General features: G+C 34.3%; 1 long non-coding RNA gene across 11 annotated transcripts; it reads right to left on the minus strand.

The window, feature by feature from the left end:
• Window positions 1–219: 219 nt before the first annotated feature.
• On the minus strand, window positions 220–19494 carry LOC127850046 (uncharacterized). 11 transcript variants are annotated; one of them, XR_008035018.1, is made up of 4 exons: window positions 18386–19494; window positions 17936–18087; window positions 8217–8362; window positions 220–8064 (listed from the first exon to the last, which is right to left on the minus strand). It is a non-coding gene; the product is annotated as an uncharacterized LOC127850046 (long non-coding RNA). The 11 variants fall into 11 exon arrangements; XR_008035015.1 differs by having other exon boundaries at window positions 17936–18239; XR_008035020.1 differs by lacking the exon at window positions 17936–18087.
• Window positions 19495–20846: the final 1352 nt, after the last annotated feature.

The following is a 20846-nucleotide window of genomic DNA, read 5'->3' on the forward strand; positions in this document are numbered from 1 at the left end:
CAAAATACATCATAACATCTACGTTTATTATATATCGTTAAATGTTATATCAAGATATTTTAATTTGACACCATAACGCAAATGCATTCATATTCTTTGACATGATACTTCATTAGCAGAAAACCAAATAAATGCATTACAGAAATAAGCAGCAGCTAAATAGTTGATCACATTGCTGCAACAAGCGCTTAGTATAATAAAATGACAAACTGACAACAGAAAACTTTATATTTATACTTTTTTTTCTTCCAGCAAGTCCGAATGAATTAAACAAAACATAACATTGAACACTGTGGAAAATGCAACCTAATTCTGGACATGTATATACAAATACATAATAATAAAGCTATCTGTCTAAGAATGAATAATAAGATCTAATTATAAAATAGATTGTTGACAATTTTTTTTCCCAACATCTGTAATTACAAATGTGATTATGAGAGAAAGCATTTGTTTAAGAAAATGATTTTATTTTATGCAATGTTATTTCAGTATTAATATGACTAAACATTAAAAGATATTAAACTAGTTTTACTTGGCAGATGGCTTTTAAATTTCACATCTGTTTAAATGGGGATGTGCTTATAGTTATTTATATTAATTAAACTTAAATTATCCGACGAAAAAAATAAAAGCTTTCAGGTACTTGGACTTAATGCTGATTTAAGGGCATACCCATGGTACAGGCTCCTTTTCATGTGACAAATACTTGTATTCTAAGCTGAAATCATGGTTCATAATTTTACATTCACGAAAACGTTAATAAAATATAGTAGATACATCACAAGTTTTGGAACTTTGTTAACGTATATGATTAGAAATTGCATGTACTTTAAAAGTTACATTTCTGTCCTAAATAAACGCTGGAGCAACTAGAGTTTTTTTTCTTATATAATAGGAAAATACATTGAGGAAAAGTAATATACATACTGAACATAAAGCATGGTCCTGCCTGAATAACAGGGTATAGACATGTAAAAAACAAGAGGACCATGGGCCCTAAGGCGCTCACCTGAGACCCAAAGGAACTAAACTATTCTGGGAAGGTGTAGTTCAAATAATAAAAGTACTTCATACAAACAAGCGTACATACTTAACTTGCGCTTTATAGTTCGATTATTAGGTGTAAAATCTTTAAAAGAGGACGAGTGCTGAGCAGACAGGCGGTAGAACAGACTTAGTGTACTCTATTATTAAAATACGTTTTCACTGTTTTTCCATTCAAAGTTATTAAGAACAATGATACTCTGATTTTCAAGTAATACTGCATGACATATCATACATGACCTACGTCTGTATTTAGAATAATGGTATTTCTGACTTTCACATAATACTGTATTTCACATATCATCCATGTAGGCCTACATGACTTTTGTATACAATCTGTATTTATGATTTAAAATGAAATTTCATACTTCCTTTAAGAGTTAATTTTTGTTAATTATTCACATTTGTAAGTGTTGTTTTTATCTGAGATATTAACTATATGATTCTATATTCTCAAATCTTTTCTATAAAGAAGGAATGTAGTTGACAATTGTTAATAGTTTTATTTGATCGTTCGTCAAAAAGTTGTAATTCTGTTACTCTTGTATCTTCAATGCAATTGAGTAATTAAATAGTAATTAAATTGAATGCGTTTTAATTCCCTTTTATTATTGTTTAATTTGAGTTACAATGCTATGACGTTAAATTTTATTTACACTTAAATGTATTATGAATATTGCTGGGCCAAGTGTGAGGTTGAGCGCTCTATAACCAGGTTTAAACCCCCAATGCTTTGCATTGACCGTTCCAAGGCGGTGACCCCAGCTTTATTCATATTTTGTGTTTATGTTGGTTTGTATTGTGCTGTATTGTGCTGTTTTGTACTGTTTGGGCAATCGGTCACTTGCCTTAAATAAAGGACCAACTAATTGTTTTAATGAAAATTCAATACTGCTCCAGCAGCTGGAGTTTCACTTCTTTATATTGTAAACAATTCCTCTACGCGTCTACTCTTTATTTACAACCAATGCAAAACTAAAATGCATTTTAATTGTGAAATTTATTCTCAAATACAAGCTGCATTTAATATCATAAGTATCGCAAATAGTTGGTTTTAAGTACATTTTCTCTATCTCTTTAATTCTTGAACAAAGTATATCTGTGATATGATATGTGTACATGTAGACACGATAGTTTTTTGTCAATAACTGTTCAACAGTAAAATTGGAGAATATTTCAATCTATTTTTTTATTGATCAATATAATTGAAAAAAATGATTGATATAAAAAAAAATTGAAAAAAAAGTCTGATAAAGAGAGAAAACTCAAAATCAAAATGTGCATTGTTACATAGTTGTTTCAAAATCAATCTATTTTTAGTTGTGGCGACCTTGACCTTGGAGATATTGACGTTATTCTTTCGCATGACACACCGTCCAATAATGGTGAACAAATGTGCAAAATGATTTTAAAATCTCACAACGAATGACATAGTAATGGCCCAGACAAGCTCATTTATGGCCATTTTTGACCTTCAAACTCAAATTGTGACCTTGATCTTGGAGATATCGACGTTATTCTTTCGCGCTACACACCGTCTAATGATGGTGAACAAATGTGCCAAACGATTTTTAAATCCGACAATGAACGACAAAGTTATGGCCCGGATAAGCTCATTTATGGCCATTTTGACCTTCAAACTCAAATTGTGACCTTGACCTTGGAGATATCAACGTAATTCTTTCGCGCGACACACCGTCTTATGATGGTGAACACATGTTCCAAATGGTTTTAAAATCTGACAATGAACGACAAATTTATGGCCCGGACAAGCTTGTTCCGCCCACCAGCCTGCCCGCCCGCCGACATCGCCAATCTAATAACCAGTTGTTTCCTTCGGAAAACCTGGTTAACAAAATAAATGCATAAAAGAAATTATCAAAAGCTAAAACTTCGATCATCTTGCTGCAACAAGTCCTTATTATAATTAAATGAAAACACAAAACTTTTTATTGATACTTTTTTTCTTTCAGCAAGTCCGAATGAATAAAACTAAACATAACATTGCACATTTAGGTAAATGCAACCTTATTCTGGAAATTTTTATGAAAATACATTATAGTTAAGCTATCTGTCTAAATATTAATTATCAGATCTAATTATGAACTAGATTGTTGACAATGCCATTTTCTCAACATATGTGTTTGCACATGTGATTTTAAAAGAAAGCATTTGTTTAAGATAAGGATTTATTTTTATGCCAAGTTATTTCAGTATAAATATGACGAAACATTAATAAACTATTTCAACAAAGCAGTTGGATTTTTAAGTTTACAACAGTTTTAACAACAGTTGGTGATGTGCTTTTGCGGTATGAACGTTTATGTTAACTAAATCATTGTTATAGACTAATTTCTTTATATGAATTGAACTTAAATTATCCGACGACAAAAAAATAAGCTTCCAGGTACTTAGACTTAATGCTGTTTTAAGTTAAAGCCTTGTTTACGTTCGAAAAATACGTGTATTTTATGCTCAAACCAACCAATTTACATAATTATTTAGGAAAACGGAAACATAAGATATCACAACGTTTTGGAATATTTTTAACAAACGTGTTCAAAAATTATTTTAAAACAAAATGTTCAGAAATTATTTTAAAACATTACATTTCTATCCTAAAATACTTAAACGCATTACTAACAAGATGTGTTTGAGAAACACAATGTCCCCCTATATGCTGTTTGACCTTGTAGGATGACCTTGAGCTTGACCCTTCACCACTCAAAATGTGCAGCTCCATGAGATACACATGCATGCCAAATATAAAATTGCTAGCTTCAATATTGCAGAAGTGACATTACATGCGCAATTTTTACCCATATACTTGACCTTAAAGGATGACCTTGACCTTGACCTTTCACCACTCAAAATGTGCAGCTCCATGAGATACACATGCATGCCAAATATCAAGTTGCTATCTTCAATATTGCAAAAGTATTCATAAAATAAGCGATTTGGGCCACATATATTTGACCTCTGACCTTGAAGGATGACATTGACCTTGACCTGTCACCTCTCAAAATGTGCAGCTCCATGAGATACACATGCATGCCAAATATCAAGTTGCTATCTTCCATATTGCAAAAGTATTCATAAAATAAGCGATTTGGGCCACATATATTTGACCTCTGACCTTGAAGGATGACCTTGACCTTTCACCACTCAAAATATGCAGCTCCATGAGATACTCATGCATGCCAAATATCAAGTTGCTATCTTCAATATTGCAAAAGTATTCATAAAATGAGCGATTTTGGCCACCTATATTTGACCTCTGACCTTGAAGGATGACCTTGACCTTCACCTTTCAGCACTCAAAATGTGCAGCTTCATGAGATACACATGCATGCCAAATATGAAGTTGCTATCTTCAATATAGCAAAAGTTATTGCAAAATGTTAAAGTTGGCGCAAACAGACAGACAGAACAACCCGGGTGTACATTGTCCAGGGTAATCATGGAACTTAGGCTGGAAATCCATGGTATAACATGGAATTCCATGGAAATCCCTGGAATTTGAAACAGTTTCCAGGGTTTTCCAGGGTTTTGTTCTAGAAATGTCCATGAAACGTGGACTTTTTTTCCAAGCATTTTCCAGCCTTGGATGGAAAAGCATGGAAAAGGAATGGAAAACGCTGGATTTAGGCTGGATAACCATGGAAAATATTTCCAGATAGCATGGAAAGTGGAACATAGAATTTTTTAAGCATGGAAAAGACTTTAACATTTTCAGCTGACCCTGGAAAAAACTTAGACTTTATAAGAGGAGAAAATAACTTATAAAAATGCAACACATTTTTTCAAAGTAAATCAGAGTTCAACAATTTACACAACATATGAATAAAACATAAAACAATGTGCATAGTTTGGGCAGAAATAGTAGTAGCTATAGTAGTAGTAGTAGTAGTAGTAGTAGAAGTAGTAATGCTGGTGCTGGCAGTAGAATATGTTGTAGGAGTAGAAGTAAAAGTGGTTGTTGTATAAGTTGTACAAGCAGTTAAACTACCGATAATTATACTATTGGTGCAAATTTAAGTGACAGTAGCAGTAGTAGCAGTTATTATTGTGTTGTTGTTTTAGCATTTACAGGAATAGTAGCTGTAATGGTAGCAATAGTAGTATAAATAATAATAAGAATACTAGTAGCAGCAGTAGTAGTAGTAGTTAAGGAAGTAGCATTAGCAGCAGCAGCAGTAGTAGTAGTAGAAGTAGTAGTAGTAGAAGTAGTAGTAGTAGAAGTAGCAGCAGCAGCAGTAGTAGCAGTAGCAGCATCAGCAGCATCAGTAGCAGTAGTAGTAGCAGTAGTAGTAGCAGTAGTAGTTGAAGTACTAGTAGTAGTAGTAGTAGTAGTAGTGGTAGTAGTAGTAGTAGTAGTAGTAACAGCAGCAGCAGTAGTAGTAGTAGTCACTGCAGCAGGAGTTGTAGTAGTAGCAGCAGCAGTAGCAGTAGTAGCAGCAGCAGCAGCAGTAGTAGCAGCAGCAGCAGTAGCAGCAGCAGTAGCAGTAGAAGTAGTAGTAGTTGAAGCATTAGTAGTAGTTGAAGCAGTAGTAGTAGTAGTAGCAGTAGTAGCAGCAGCAGTAGTAGTAGTAGTAGTAGTAGTAGTAGTAGTAGTAGTAGTAGTAGTAGTAGTAGTAGTAGTAGTAGTAGAAGTAGAAGTAGCAGTAGTAGTAGTAGTAGTAGTTGTTGTTGTTGATGTTGTGGCTGTTGTAATAGTAGTAGTAGTTTTGCAGAAGTAGTAGTAGTAGTAGTAGTACTAGTAGTAGAAGTAATAGTAGAAACTTTCAAAGCAATGTCTACAAGTTTAAATTCCTTAACCCTGTTCAAGGTGTATACTCACTCAATATTTAACTACAGTCCAGGTTTGCAATTAACAAACTATCTGCGAAGCCTGTGTGTGAGTCAGATATGTCTGCGGCTAATCTATTAGTTATAAAATATCACAGCCTTTTCTGATTGGCTGAGTTCAAATACAGAAAGTTTACCTGTTAGATTGAAATTCTGGAGTAGGCGTTTTGTAGAAAATATGCAGGTTAAACTTGTTGTTAAAATGAAGTTAATGTAATTTCACAAACAGTAGAGTTAATGAGTTTTTCCATTAACAAGAATTTCTTAAAATAATAATGTATGGGTATCATTTGGAAAGTGACATGAAATGTTGTTAAAAAGTGATGCATACAAGTGTTTCAGAAGTCTGTCTAGGAATAGAACAACAACTGAAGGTTTGTGCTTTTCATTATTTCTAAATATTCCTTTAAATTTATTCATCTTATGTCATCATTGTAGACCTTTTTATGTGACATTTTAGGTAAAAGTATGGCAAATATAGAAGTTTAAAAGCAGCTGTCACACACAATTTCCCTAAGTGCAGTTTGCAGCTTGATAAAGGAAGTCCTATGTGGAGATATTAATAAGCTTGAATGTAGTATCGGAAGTTTATAATGCATGGCTAGGCAACTGAGGCTAAGGGAGTTATGTGCTGTGCATGATGAGAAGAACTCAATGCTCATTTATGCTGTTAATGTTTATAAATAAATTTATTAAACCAATAGCATTGTTTTTTAGGTTTCACTGTGCATTTTCATACCAATAGAATTACACATCATTCAAATTATAGCAATAATAAATTTGTACTAATCATACCAACAAATTTTGTTATGCTATGCTTTGTGATGTATTAACTTCATTGTAAGTTATTATTTAAAGACCATTTTACTAAATACTTAAAAAATACTTGAATTATTTTCTATATACATTTTCATTATGTGCTTTAACTGTAGCTGACCAGTTGATGGAAGATACTGCAGAGTTTGGCAGGGAAATAACCCAAGACAGCAAAGCGGCTCTTTTGGCACATTTACCAAGAGGACTAACATGGCCACAAATTCATGGTAAATATTGTTATGCCCCGGGCTCATATAAGTAATTTTATTGTTAACCACCTGAAAGTATTTTGTCTTTTTGGTATCCAATATTTTGGTCTAGTTTCAATTACAGGTTATTTTTATATGAATTAGCAAATTAGCATAACTTTCATATAGCAATATCTGAATATAAAATTCCTATATATGTTTGAGTTTCCAGATACATGCTAGTGTACCCCGTTTTGGGGCATTTAAGAAAACAACAATATAAATTTCAAAATAAAAGAGAGTCATATAAAAACATAAGTTAAATCACCAATTTATTCACTTTAAAGTCTCAGTTTTCCTGTGCGGTTGCCTGTTTGCAAGTAGATTAAAGCCCGCTTGCAAACTTTAAGAGAATAAATGTTAATGGAAAAGAAATAATTGCTAACTACTTAGGATCGTAAATGTTCGCTCAAATACAAAAAAGCCAGATGTACCGAATTGAGCAGTGATATGAAATATCTAAAATAGATTAAAATATGAATGAGCATTGAAGTATAGATATTCAATCATATGATTGCTGCACATTTACTTTTACAGGTGAATGTAAAAAACTTATGACTTTCTTGTAATATTGTTTGCTTTGTTTTTCTTTCAGAGATCATGCAGGAGCCGTACAGTATAACAGCAGTACAAGTTCTATAAAAGATCCACGACCTACTGAAGCCCAGCTAATTAACAAAAAAGTTTTTAAAAACTGTAATTTTATTCCACCTGGGTACTTATAATTTACTAAGCTGCCTACACAAGTTTTAGACTTGCAATTATATTTTAAATTGTCACTTGGAAAGTAATACATGTACATGCATTGTTCTGAATTTCTTTGAACAATAAAATTATATAAAAGTATTTTAATGAAATTAAGCACCTAAATTGCATTAAAGTGAAAGTAGCTGAGAACAAGATGTGTTTGTGAAACACAATGTCCCCCTATATGACGTTTGACCTTGAAGGATGACCTTGACCCTTCATAACTCAAAATGTGCAGCTCCATGAGATACACATGCATGTCAAATATAAAATTGCTAGCTTCAATATTGCAGAAGTTACATTACATGAGCAATTTTGACCCATATATTTGACCTAGAAGGATGACCTTGACCTTGACCTTTCACCACTTAAAATGTGCAGCTCCATAAGTTACACATGCATGCCAAATATCAAGTTGCTATCTTCAATATTGCAAAAGTTTTTATAAAATAAGCGATTTGGGCCAAATATATTTGACCTCTGACCTTGAAGGATGACCTTGACCTTCACCTTTCACCACTCAAAATATGCAGCTCCATAAGTTACACATGCATGCCAAATATCAAGTTGCTATCTTCCATATTGCAAAAGTATTCATAAAATAAGCGATTTGGGCCACATATATTTGACCTCTGACCTTGAAGGATGACCTTGACCTTGACCTTTCACCACTCAAAATGTGCAGCTCCATGAAATACACATGCATGCCAAATATCAAGTTGCTATCTTCAATATTGCAAAAGAATTCATAAAATGGGCGATTTTGGCCACATATATTTGACCTCTGACCTTGAATGATGACCTTGACCTTTACCTTTCACCACTCAAAATGTGCAGTTCCATGAGATACACATGCATGCCAAATATCAAGTTGCTATATTCAATATAGCAAAAGTTATTGCAAAATGTTAAAGTTGGCGCAAACCAACCAACCAACCAACAGACCAACCAACCAACAGACCAACCAACAGACAGGGCAAAAACAATATGTCCCCCACTACTATAGTGGGGGACATAAAAATAGTATCCTTGTGCTCATGGGCAGCTACATATATTGTGACATACATGAAGCAGCTAAAACAACATAAATTTTTCATTTTGTTTCTTGTATATCGTTTGTACAGGGTTCGTGAATTGTTACTGTATATTACTTGACTAATGCTTGTATTTTGTTACTTTGAATACATGTTGTGAAGGTTGCATTATACTTTTTAACTTTTAAAGTAGCGCCTGTTCTATTATGTAAGGGCCTGATTTATGATAATGGACCTAGAGGCTTTGTAAGCATGTATTAAACAACGCTTGTTTGATCTGAATAATTTGTTAAATAAATGTAACACAATTTGTAATCTGATGTTATATTTTGATGAATTGTGAACAAAATAATACATCGAAGAAACTTAGGCATTATGTTGATTTTTTGTTTTGTTTAAATCTAACCTTAAATTATGATTTTCTTAAGCTGTGAGTATTGTATTCATTTAATACATGAATATTGTTTTTAGACCAGAATTTTTTTTTCTTTTCAGTGACCATAGTAAACGCTGGACAATTTTCCATGTTATACCAGGCATCCATGGAATATTAAACATGGAAAAACCCTGGAACATTTTCCAGGGTTTTCCAGCCAGCATGCAAAAAATACCGTCCGAATACTCCATGTAATCTGGAAAACCCTGGAAATAAATCCATGGTTTTCCATGGTTTTCCAGATTACATGGAGTATTCGGACGGTATTTATTCCATGCTGGCTGGAAAACCCTGGAAATTGTTCCATGGTAATTATTCCAGGGAGCCTGGAAAACCATGGAAACTATTCCAGGCTATTTCCACATACCATGGACAATTTTCCACCCTTTTTTTTAAATATTGACGCTGGGAAAGGCTGGAAACTTAGTCCGAATACTCCAGCCTCATATTTTCCATGGATTTCCATGGAAAACCCTGGACAAAGTACACCCGGGAACCAACCAACCAACCAACAGACAGGGCAAAAACAATATGTCCCCCACTACTATAGTGGGGGACATAAAAATTCGATGATAAACATAACTTAAATACTATTTAAGAAAGCCTTAGAAAGCCTTAGTGGTTTAAAGCGATTATTTAGTAGGCATGCTAAACCTTCAACTTGGTCCAGACTGGATTACAGGGTATACAAGTGAAAACAAATATGCCTGCCTAGAAATATTTTTAGCAATCCTTACAAATGTTTAACTAGTTTTTGTGAGGGTAGAGATAAAAATTGCCTGATTAGAAAGCTTCCATGCAAAACATAACAAAGTACAAGATAAAACTGGAATAAAAATTAGGTCCGCGCTGTGTTTAAAATTCCCTCCAGATGCTGGAAATGCATAGAAATAGAAAGAAGCAGTGCGTCCATGCAAGCAATTTTATAAAACTTGTTTGGCAAAATATATGTATATTACAAAATGCGTGTTTATCAGCTTGCTGTCTATGAATATTTAGGCATATTTTTTATGCATATTGCATAAGAATACGGCAATATCAAAACCAATAAATTGTAGAAATTAGAACAAATAACTGTGTCTATTTTAAAAAGGGAATATCCATGAATCCCAATTTATAGGGGTGTTTTACAGGGTTTTTCTACTAAAAAAATCCAGTTTTTGTGATAATTTCGATATGCTTATTTATTGAAGATGAAAAAAAAAAGTTACGCCAGCTTAACAAAATTCATAACATTTCAACTTAAAAGTGAATCGCTTGCATACCGAATGATAACTTATTTACAGAACTAAACTGTTAATGTTATGCCAGCGTAACAAAATTCCAAATACTTTTATTCCAAAGTGATTCAGTTGCATTTCGAATCATTTCTCATTTACAGACCAAAAGTGCAATGTTATGCCAGCAACAAAAAATTCCAAACACTTTGACTCCAAAATGAATCAATTGCATTTCGAATAATTTCTTATTTACCAACCCAAACTGTTAATGTTATACAAACAATTTAGCTACAAAGTGAATCATTTCTTATTTACCAACCAAAACTCAAAAAAAATGTTATGCAGGCGTAACAAAATTCATCGCATTTCAACTCCAAAGTGAATTCCTCGCATATCGAATGAATTCTTATTTACAGACCAAAACTAAAAATGTTATGCCAGCGTTACAAAATTCCGAACATTTCAACCTCAAAGTGCATTGCTTGCATATGTAATGATTTCTTATTTACAGACCAAAACTTAAAAATGTTATGCCAGCATAACAAAACTTCAAACATTTCAACTCAAATTGAATTGCTTGCATTTAGAATCATTTCTTATTTAAAGGCCTAACTTAAAATGTTATGCCAGTGTAACAAATTCCAAAGTTTCGAATCATTTCTTATTTACAGACCAAAACTCAAAATATGCCAGCGTAACAAAATTCCAAAATTTTCAACTCCAAAGTGAAATGCTTGCGTTTCAAATGATTTTTTATTTAATGACCAAAACTTAAAATGTAATGGAAGCGTAACAAAGTTCATAACATTTCAACTCCAAAGTGAAATGCTTGCGTTTCAAATGATTTCTTATTTACTGACAAAAACTTGAAAAATGATATGCCAGCGTAACAAAATTCCAAACACTTAGACGCCAATGTGAATCAATTGCATTTGGAATCATTTCTTGTTCACCAACCAAAACTTAAAATGTTCTGCCAGCGTAACAAAATTACAAACATTTCAGCTCCAAAGTGAATCACTTGCATTTCGAATCAATTCTTATTTACAGGCCAAACTTAAAATGTTATGCCAGCGTAACAAAATTGCAAAATTGTCAACTCAAAGTGAATCGCTTGCATATCGAATGATTTTTTATTTACAAACCAAAACTGTAAATGTTTTCCAGAGTAACAAGATTCAAACAATTCAGCTCCAAAGTGAATCAATTGCATTTCCAATAATTTCTTATTTATGAACAAAAACTTAAATGTTATGCCATCATAACAAAATGCAATCAAGAGCACCGCCTTGCGGGTGCAGACCGCTCATCTTTTTTCTTTTTAAAGGTGACGGGACTCTCAATTTAAATCACAAAGGAGGGAGAGGTGGAGTGAATAGGGGTGTATAGTGTGGGGGTGTGGACATTTATTACATTATTTTCCAAAAATGCGAAAAAAAAGGCAAAAAAAAAAAAATCGGGGGAAGGGGAAGGGTATTCTTGGGTGCGATGGTTGGACGGTATTTCAAAAATAAAATAATAAAAATAAATATTTGTGTTTTTTAACCGTTTCAAATAAAAAAATTTGGGTGGGTGGGGTGGGGGGGGGGGTATAATAGTGTGAGGGTGTGGTGGTCATTTGTGAGATGATCTTAAAAAAAAAATATATATAGGGGGGGTGGGGGGAGTTGGGGGGGGGGAGGGGATTCTTGGGTGCGATGGTTGGACGGTATTTCAAAAATAAAATAATAAAAATAAATATTTGTGTTTTTTAACCGTTTAAAAAAAAAATTGGGGGGGGGGTGGGGTATAACGTGAGGGTGTGGTGGTCATTTGTGAGATGATCTTAAAAAAAAAAAAAATAGGGGGGGGATTTGGGGGAGTTAGGGGGGGGATGGGGGGGGAGGGCACGGGGAATGGTTTGGGTGGAGTCTATTGTGGTATGTCAGGTAAGAGTAGTTTTGTCAAAGTATCAATCAAATCTAATCATAAATAAAGAAGTTATGGCAATTTTAGCAAAATTTAATAATTTTACCTTGAGAGTCAAGGTCATTCAAAGGTCAAGGTAAAATTCAACTTGCCAGGTACAGTAACCTCATGATAGCATGAAAGTATTTGAAGTTTGAAAGCAATAGCCTTGATAGTTTAGAAGTAAAGTGGATTGAAACACAACATTTAACAATGTATTCAAAGTTACTAAGTCAAAAAAGGGCCATAATTCCCTAAAAATGACAACCAGAGTTATGCAACTTGTCCTTTTACTGTCCCCCTATGATAGTCTGAGAGTGTTCCAAGTATGAACGTAATAGCTATGATACTTTAGGGGTAAAACGGACCAAAACACAAAACTTAACCAAATTTTCAATTTTCTAAGTATAAAGGGCCCATAATTCCTTCCAAATGCCAGTCAGAGTTACATAACTTTGCCTGCACAGTCCCCTTATGATAGTTAGTAAGTGTTGCAAGTATGAAAGCAATAGCTTTGATACTGTAGGAATAAAGTGGACCTAAACACAAAACTTAACCAAATTTTCAATTTTCTAAGTATAAAAAGGGCACATAATTCTGTCAAAATGCTAGTCAGAGTTACATAACTTTGCCTGCACAGTCCCCATATGATAGTTAGAAAGTGTTGCAAGTATGAAAGCAATAGCTTTGAAACTTAAGGAATAAAATGGACCTAAACACAAAACTTAACCAAATTTTTCAATTTTCTAAGTATAAAAAGGGCACATAATTCTGTCAAAATGCACGCCAGAGTTATCTAACTTTGCCTGCCCAGTCCCCTCATGATAGTAAGTAAGTGTACCAAGTTTGAATGCAATAGCAAAACTTAACCGGACGCCGACGCTGACGCCGAAGCCAAGGTGATGACATTTATAGCTCTTTTTTTTTTTTCAAAAATTAGATGAGCTAAAAATGTTAATATCAACATGAAACAATATCAGTTGGTCACAGGATGATCAAAGTATTAACATTTCAAAACAAATATTTCTGTACAGCTAAATAAAATCTTGATCTGCAAAACTAGAAAATGATAAACCTCGCAGTAGTAGTAATATATACAAAACAAGGCTATTGTCAAGCATTATGGTCCCCTACCTGCTCCAAAATTTGTCAGAAATTCCACCATTTTCAGAATATTTTATTTTGGTTGCCATAGCAACCACAATTTTTGACGTAGGAACAAAATGAAATGACGTGCATAATGCCCATATTGCCGTCTATCCATGTTTCAAGTTTCATGAAAAAAATATTAAGAACTTTTAAAGTTATCGCAGGATCCAGAAGTGTGACTGACAGACTCACAGACAGACAGACAGACAGACAGACAGACAGACAGACAGACACACAGAGCGCAAACCATAAGTCCCCTCCGGTGAAACCGGTAGGGGACAATTAATACCTATGATACCAGTACTTAAATAAATACGAATGTGGTTAGTACAAAATAACTCATTATAAATTAATAATGTATACAAATGAGTTTGTACTAAATGTAACATATTTCAAACAATGCGAAAGGATTAATATAATGATTTAACCATGATTAATAACAATCATTTCGTTTCCAATTAGGACGATATTTTATGTTGAATTCACTTAACACAAACATATGATCACAACTTGCGAATCTAAATCCAAAACAAAATATTTAGAATCAACTGTGATATGTACCATTTAAAATTACGAAGATTAATAATATGTACACAATGAATGCAATACTACAGCTTTTTAGTAAAAGTAGTAAAGAGCCGTTTATTTTTATCATTTCAAATCCATATTAGGCATTTAAATTAAAGAACACACATGAACATTGAAATGGAAAAACTCACTTGTACATAGTGTAGCTTTCAGTAAAGGCTTTGAATAATATGATGGGGGGAAAGAACGCCAGTTCTACAAATGTATACAACCAACTCTATTTTACAAAGAGTCTTGTTCTTCAAGAATATAATTTGACAAGAATCATGCATGTTCACAACCTGACAAAGCCAAAAAGATAATAATTATCAATAACAAGAGCTGTATTAGTGAAACACAATGCCCCTATTGGGCTGTGAAGTCCTACTGCTGCTATTTAGAGAAATCGAATCCCATAAGTAAGCCAAACTTTTAATGGACCTAAACAAAGCCCACACTTCAACTGCAAGTCATGTAGGTAGACTCAAATGCTAATAACCATCTCAATATCTGAAACTTTGCGTAAATTAACTCCGGAACAAGAGTTCAAAACTGTCACAAGATACGCCTATTTTAAGGCTTTGGACAACTTGATAACTTTACCATGACCCATATTTGAACTTGACCTACATATTATCTAGACACAACTTCTGACCAAAGTTGGTGAAGATCTGATGAAAACTACTTCAATTAGAGAGTGGACACCATGCGCAATCCTTGAAATGCACTAAGTGACCTTGTGACCTAGTTTTTAACCTAGCATGACCCATATTTGAACTTGACCTACATGTAGATATTGTCTAGACACAACTTCTAATTAAATTTGGTGAAGATCGGATGAAAACTACTTTAATTAGAAAGCGGAAACCATCCTAAATGTTTGAAATGGTTTAAGTGACCCTGTGACCTAGTTTTTAAACCGGCATGACCCATATTTGAACTTGACCTAAATATTGTCTAGAAACAACTTCTGACTAAGTTTGGTGAAGATCGGATGAAAACTACTTCAATTAGAGAACGGACACCATGCGCAATGCTTGAAATGCACTAAGTGACCCTGTGACCTTGTTTTTGACCCAGCATGACCCATATTCGAACTTGACCTACATATTGTCTAGAAACAACTTCTGACCAAGTTTGGTGAAGATCGGATAAAAACTATTTGAATTAGAGAGCGGAAACTGCTGTGGACGCTGCCCGCCCGCCCGCGCCAAGGGGAAACTTTAATACATCCCATTTTTTTAAAAATGAGCGTATAAAAAGGTCATAATACAGGTACTTTTTAGGTCCTAGGTCCATAACATTTCCAAAAATAAATGAACAGGAACGCAATTCACACTTCATATGTAAGTCATATGGGTAGACTCCCATACCAATAATCAGCACAATACATGAAAGCTTTGCGTAAAAAAACACATTTCTAAATCCAAGACCCAATACGTTGCCTTAAAAGCAATATCATTGAATTTTCATAGAAACATCCAGAAAATGGAAAGATAACTTTCCTTGTAAAATATAACCTGTACCTGTCAAATGACATATAAAAATTATCACCCTTTAAAGCGTATTACATCCCTTAATATAAGTCACAGGCCAGTATCTTCCTAAAAATCATCAGTTTGGAACAATTGTACAGTTCATCCGAAGATCATTCTGGTGGACTCACCAAAATCAACTTAATATCTTAAAGTGCTGCCTAAAAATTCCTCTTGAAAACAATATGATAGAGAGACAGATGGAAAGAAGGTCAGACAATGCAACTGCTTTATGCCACCCTACCAGGGGGCATAAAAATAGTTATTGTTATAAGTACACCAATATATACATATGCTTAGATCACATGTGATTTTGTTTTAAAGTAAAATAATCTATAACCATATATCATAACACACCCAAGAGTTTTTTTTTATTGTACATAAAAAATTATCAGTTTCCAAAAACTTTCATAAAAAAATGTCTTTAAACAAGACTATGTCCAACAAAAATAAAATCTTCAGTACACCAAAAGAACCCGTGGTTATGTCAACCCCATGTGTTCTTCTAAGAACAATCTTAACAGCGATTTCAAAAACATCAATAGCAGTTCTAAAAACCCTTCAAGCAGACAAAAAAACATACAATACAAAAGCAATAATATTAACAAAACAGTTGAACATATCCATCCAAATTTTAAACCAAATGTGCTTTTTGCTGCCATCATGCACCAGCACTACGATTGTCTTTTGAACAGTCACATCTAAAACAAAAATATATATATGTACTCTTTCATTAACTTGTGCCCTTATAGGTCTTATTTGTAGTATGTTTAAAGTGTCCTTTGGGTTATGCATATACCGTAATTTATTTTAAAAATGTTTTTTCCTTATGAACAAACAATATAACTATTAGCAGAAAAGTATGGTCATTTGCATTTAATTAATTTAGTACTTTTGGATTTGGTAAAGATAATAGAGACATATATATAAAGTTTTTCCAATAGGTTTCAATAATTAAGTTGCAATATGTATACATGTATATAGATTGTCGCCATATTTAATAGAAGCAAGAGGGCCAAGATGGCCCTAGTTCGCTCACCTGAGAGGAGTCGGTTCATTCAATCTTTACACAATGTCAAACTTGACCTAGATATTGTCCAGACAAACATCCTGGTAAAGTTTCATCATAATTTCATCTGCGAGTCATGATCAATGTACCAATGAAGTTTCATGATCCTAGGCGTAAGCATTCTTGAGTTATCATCCAGAAACCATTTTTCTAAGTTGAGTCACCATGACCTTAACAGCCATTGTTTGAATATGTTTATTGGCACTGTGACTTCGACCTTTGACCTAGTGACCTGATAATCAATACGGGTCATCTGCAAGTCATGATCAATATACCTTTAAAGTTTCATGAACCTAGGCATAAGCGTTTTTGGGTTATCATCCAGAAACCATTTTACTATTTCAGGTCACCGTGACCTTGACTTTTGACCTAGTGACCTGAAAATCAATAGGGGTCATCTGCGAGTCATGATCAATGTATCTATGAAGTTTCATGATCCTAGGCATAAGCGTTCTTGAGTTATCGTCCGGAAACCATTTAACTGCTTTGGGTCACCGTGACCTTGACCTTTGACCTAGTGACCTGAAAATAAATAGGGGTCATCTGCGAGTCATGATCAATGTATCTATGAAGTTTCATGATCCTAGGCATAAGCGTTCTTGAGTTATCATCAGGCAACCATTTTACTTTTTCGGGTCATCATGACCTTGACCTTTGATCTAGTGACCTGAAAATCAATAGGGCTCATCTGCGAGTCATGATCAATGTACCTATGAAATTTCATGATCCTTGGCATAAGCGCTCTTGAGTTATCATCCGGAAACCATCTGGTGGACAGACGGACCGACATGAGCAAAACAATATACCCCCTCTTCTTCTTCGAAAGTGGGGGGGGGGGCATAATGAGAAAACTGCCGCCCTCCCAGCAGCCATGTTATTCAACTGAACGGAACCATTTTTGAACTCAACTCTCGTATCAAGAAAACAAATGTTCTGAGCAAATTTCATGAAAATTTTGACTCCTACTGTGTTCACATGTTTTCACTATATACATATAGAGAAAAATGCCCCGCCCACTGGCGGCCATGTTTTTTCACCGATCCCGACCATTTTCAAACTCGTCCGAGATATCAATAAAACCAATGTTTTGACCAACTTTCATGATGATTGGGCAAAAATTGTTCCTTCAGAGTGTTTACAGGGTTTCTCTATAGCCAAATAGGGAAAACTGCCACTATATACATAAAGAGAACAAGATGTGTTTGTGAAACACAATGTCCCCCTATATGATGTTTGATCTTGAAGGATGACCTTGACCTTGTGAAGGATGACCTTGACCTTTCACCACTCAAAATGTGCAGCTCCATGAGATACACATGCATGCCAAATACCAAGTTGCTATCTTCAATATTGCAAAAGTATTCATAAAATAAGCGATTTGGGCCACATATATTTGACCTCTGACCTTGAAGGATGACCTTGACCTTGACCTTTCACCACTCAAAATGTGCAGCTCCATGAGATGCACATGCATGCCAAATATCAAGTTGCTATCTTCAATATTGCAAAAGTATTTATAAAATAAGCGATTTGGGCCACATATATTTGACCTCTGACCTTGAAGGATGACCTTGACCTTGACCTTTCACCACTCAAAATGTGCAGCTCCATGAGATACACATGCATGCCAAATATCAAGTTGCTATCTTCAATATTGCAAAAGTATTCATAAAATGAGCGATTTTTGCCACATATATTTGACCTCTGACCTTGAAGGATGACCTTGACCTTTCACCACTCAAAATGTGCAGCTTCATGAGATACACATGCATGCCAAATATGAAGTTGCTATCTTCAATATAGCAAAAGTTATTGCAAAATGTTAAAGTTGGCGCAAACAGACAGACCAACAGACAGACCAACGTACAGACCAACGTACAGACCAACATACAGACCAACAGACAGGGCAAAAACAATATGCCCCCAACTACTATAGTGGGGGAGATAAAAATGCCCCGCCCACTGGCGGCCATGTTTTTTCACAGATCTCGACCATTTTCAAACTTGTCCGAGACATCAATTGAACAAATGTTTTGACCAACTTTCATGAGGATTGGGCAAAAATTGTGACTTCTAGAGTGTTTACAAGGTTTCTCTATAGCCAAATTAGGAAAACTGCCCCGCCCACTGGCGGCCATGTTTTTCAACAGATCGGAACCACTTTTGATCTCAACCAAGATATCATTTAGGCAAACATTTTGACAAAGTTACATGAAGATTGGGCATGAAATGTGACTTCTACAGTGTTTACAAGGTTTTTCTTTTTTTTGACCTAGTGACCTTGTTTTTGACCCGGCACAACCCAGTTTTGAACTCGGCCGAGATTTCACTGGGACAAAGCTTCTGACCAAGTTTCATGAAATTGGAACAAGAAATGTGGCCTCTAGAGTGTTTACGAGAAAATGTTAACGGATGGACGGATGGACATACGACAGACAAAGACCGGTCATAAAAACAATTAAGATCAACACACATTTCTAAATTGAAAGCCATACACTTTGAATAATTAAGTCTCTGACCTTGAAATAAAACACATGTTAATCAATACAGATAGAGGCAATTTGAAAGTGTGCAAAATTGTCATTAAATCTAAAGCCTAGTTAGCAAGTAATTTATAATTTTTCAAATGGTTCCGCTTTTAAAACCAAAAGTAGGATTTCTGTACGTATACGTCCATTTCCACAAACGTGATTTTTTTTTTTAGTTTAAAAGCTCAAAAAAGAAGGATTTCTACAGTGTTACCACCAGATATATTCTAATTGGCATACATAAAATATGTTTTTTATTTATACTTAAATTTATATATATGTCAAACAAGTTGTGTGGCTTTAAATGTGGTAAATAAGTCGTTTTCTTTTTCTTCAAGGTAAATAAAAGTAATTATTGTTGTTGATTTTATGTTTGAACAAGATTTTCTAATTAAAACAGCACTTATAATTTAAAGACAAACCTGAATGTCGTCGCCTTGAATGAGATGTCTTTTTCTTGCCCTGGTCCTGTCTTCCTGCATTTGTATCAACTGAAGGTAAGGTAAGCATATCATGAGAGCCATAATCCTCTTAAATCAAACAGCTGCTGATGACCCCTTCACTATGATAGGCTTGATAGCCAATTATTTGCTAAACAAACAATATAGACCAAAACATGTTTTATGTTTCACAATGAGGACACTGAAGTTGACAATTAATCCTTACAATGAAAGTTATTGAATAATTTTACAACTTTGTCCACATGTATGTTGTCATTTTTTTCAAAACAGTATGTATACAGATATACCTTTTTGTTTCTTAGATATCCTTGGTCCCAAACCTTCTTCTGCTGCATGGCGACTTTTTATCTGCACCTTAAAATAAATAGTGCATAGTTTAATAAATTGTGTCCTTAAATAAAAATGCTATCATAAGCAAAACTCATGACTAAGACGGTCTGTGCTAAAAAGATTGAGCTAGAAACAGGACTATAGATACTTGATCTGGTCAATTTCTGAAATTGCCACTTATGTACCAGTATTGATGTACTTTAATTTTTAAATCCTTGTAACGGCAATGCCTAAAACTTGTTCAGTCTTTGAAAAAACATGAACTTTTAAATTATGTTAAACAACAGCTGTCTCCATCGGAAGATATATGCCGCCGAAAAATGCTTTTTCAAAACCTAAACGCAGATTTTAAAACCTAAACGCGAACCCTACGTTGAAGGTCAAGGTCAAAGGGGTCATAATTTGTGTGCTTCTGGAAAAGCCTTGAAAATATACACATGCATACCAAATATGAATGTTACATCTGAAGGTACATAGAAGTTATGAGCATTTTTGAAACCTAAACACAAAAGAGTGACAGACATACAGACGGACAGACAGAGGGAAAGACAGACGGGCAACTGACAGTGAGACTGCTATATATGCCACCATACCGCGGCATAAAAACAAGTCACAAACTTTTTGATATTGTAAAAAAGTTTGTGGCCAAGTCACGCAATTCCAAAATTTTGCAACAATTAAGTCGCAGAGTTCTCAAAATTGTAAATAACTGCCATTCTTGAATAAGGAAAATATCCAAGCTGTACAAAAACTGTATTCTAAAAAATTCTGGAGCATTCTGCTTAAGGCTTAAAAAGATGTTCCATTTAAAAGTATGACAAGGTTGGACAGAGGTTGATAAACATACTTGAAGGCAATACAGAA

The sequence above is a fragment of the Dreissena polymorpha genome, chromosome 11 (genome assembly GCF_020536995.1).
Source record: "Dreissena polymorpha isolate Duluth1 chromosome 11, UMN_Dpol_1.0, whole genome shotgun sequence".
NCBI classification, from domain to species: Eukaryota; Metazoa; Mollusca; class Bivalvia; order Myida; family Dreissenidae; genus Dreissena; species Dreissena polymorpha.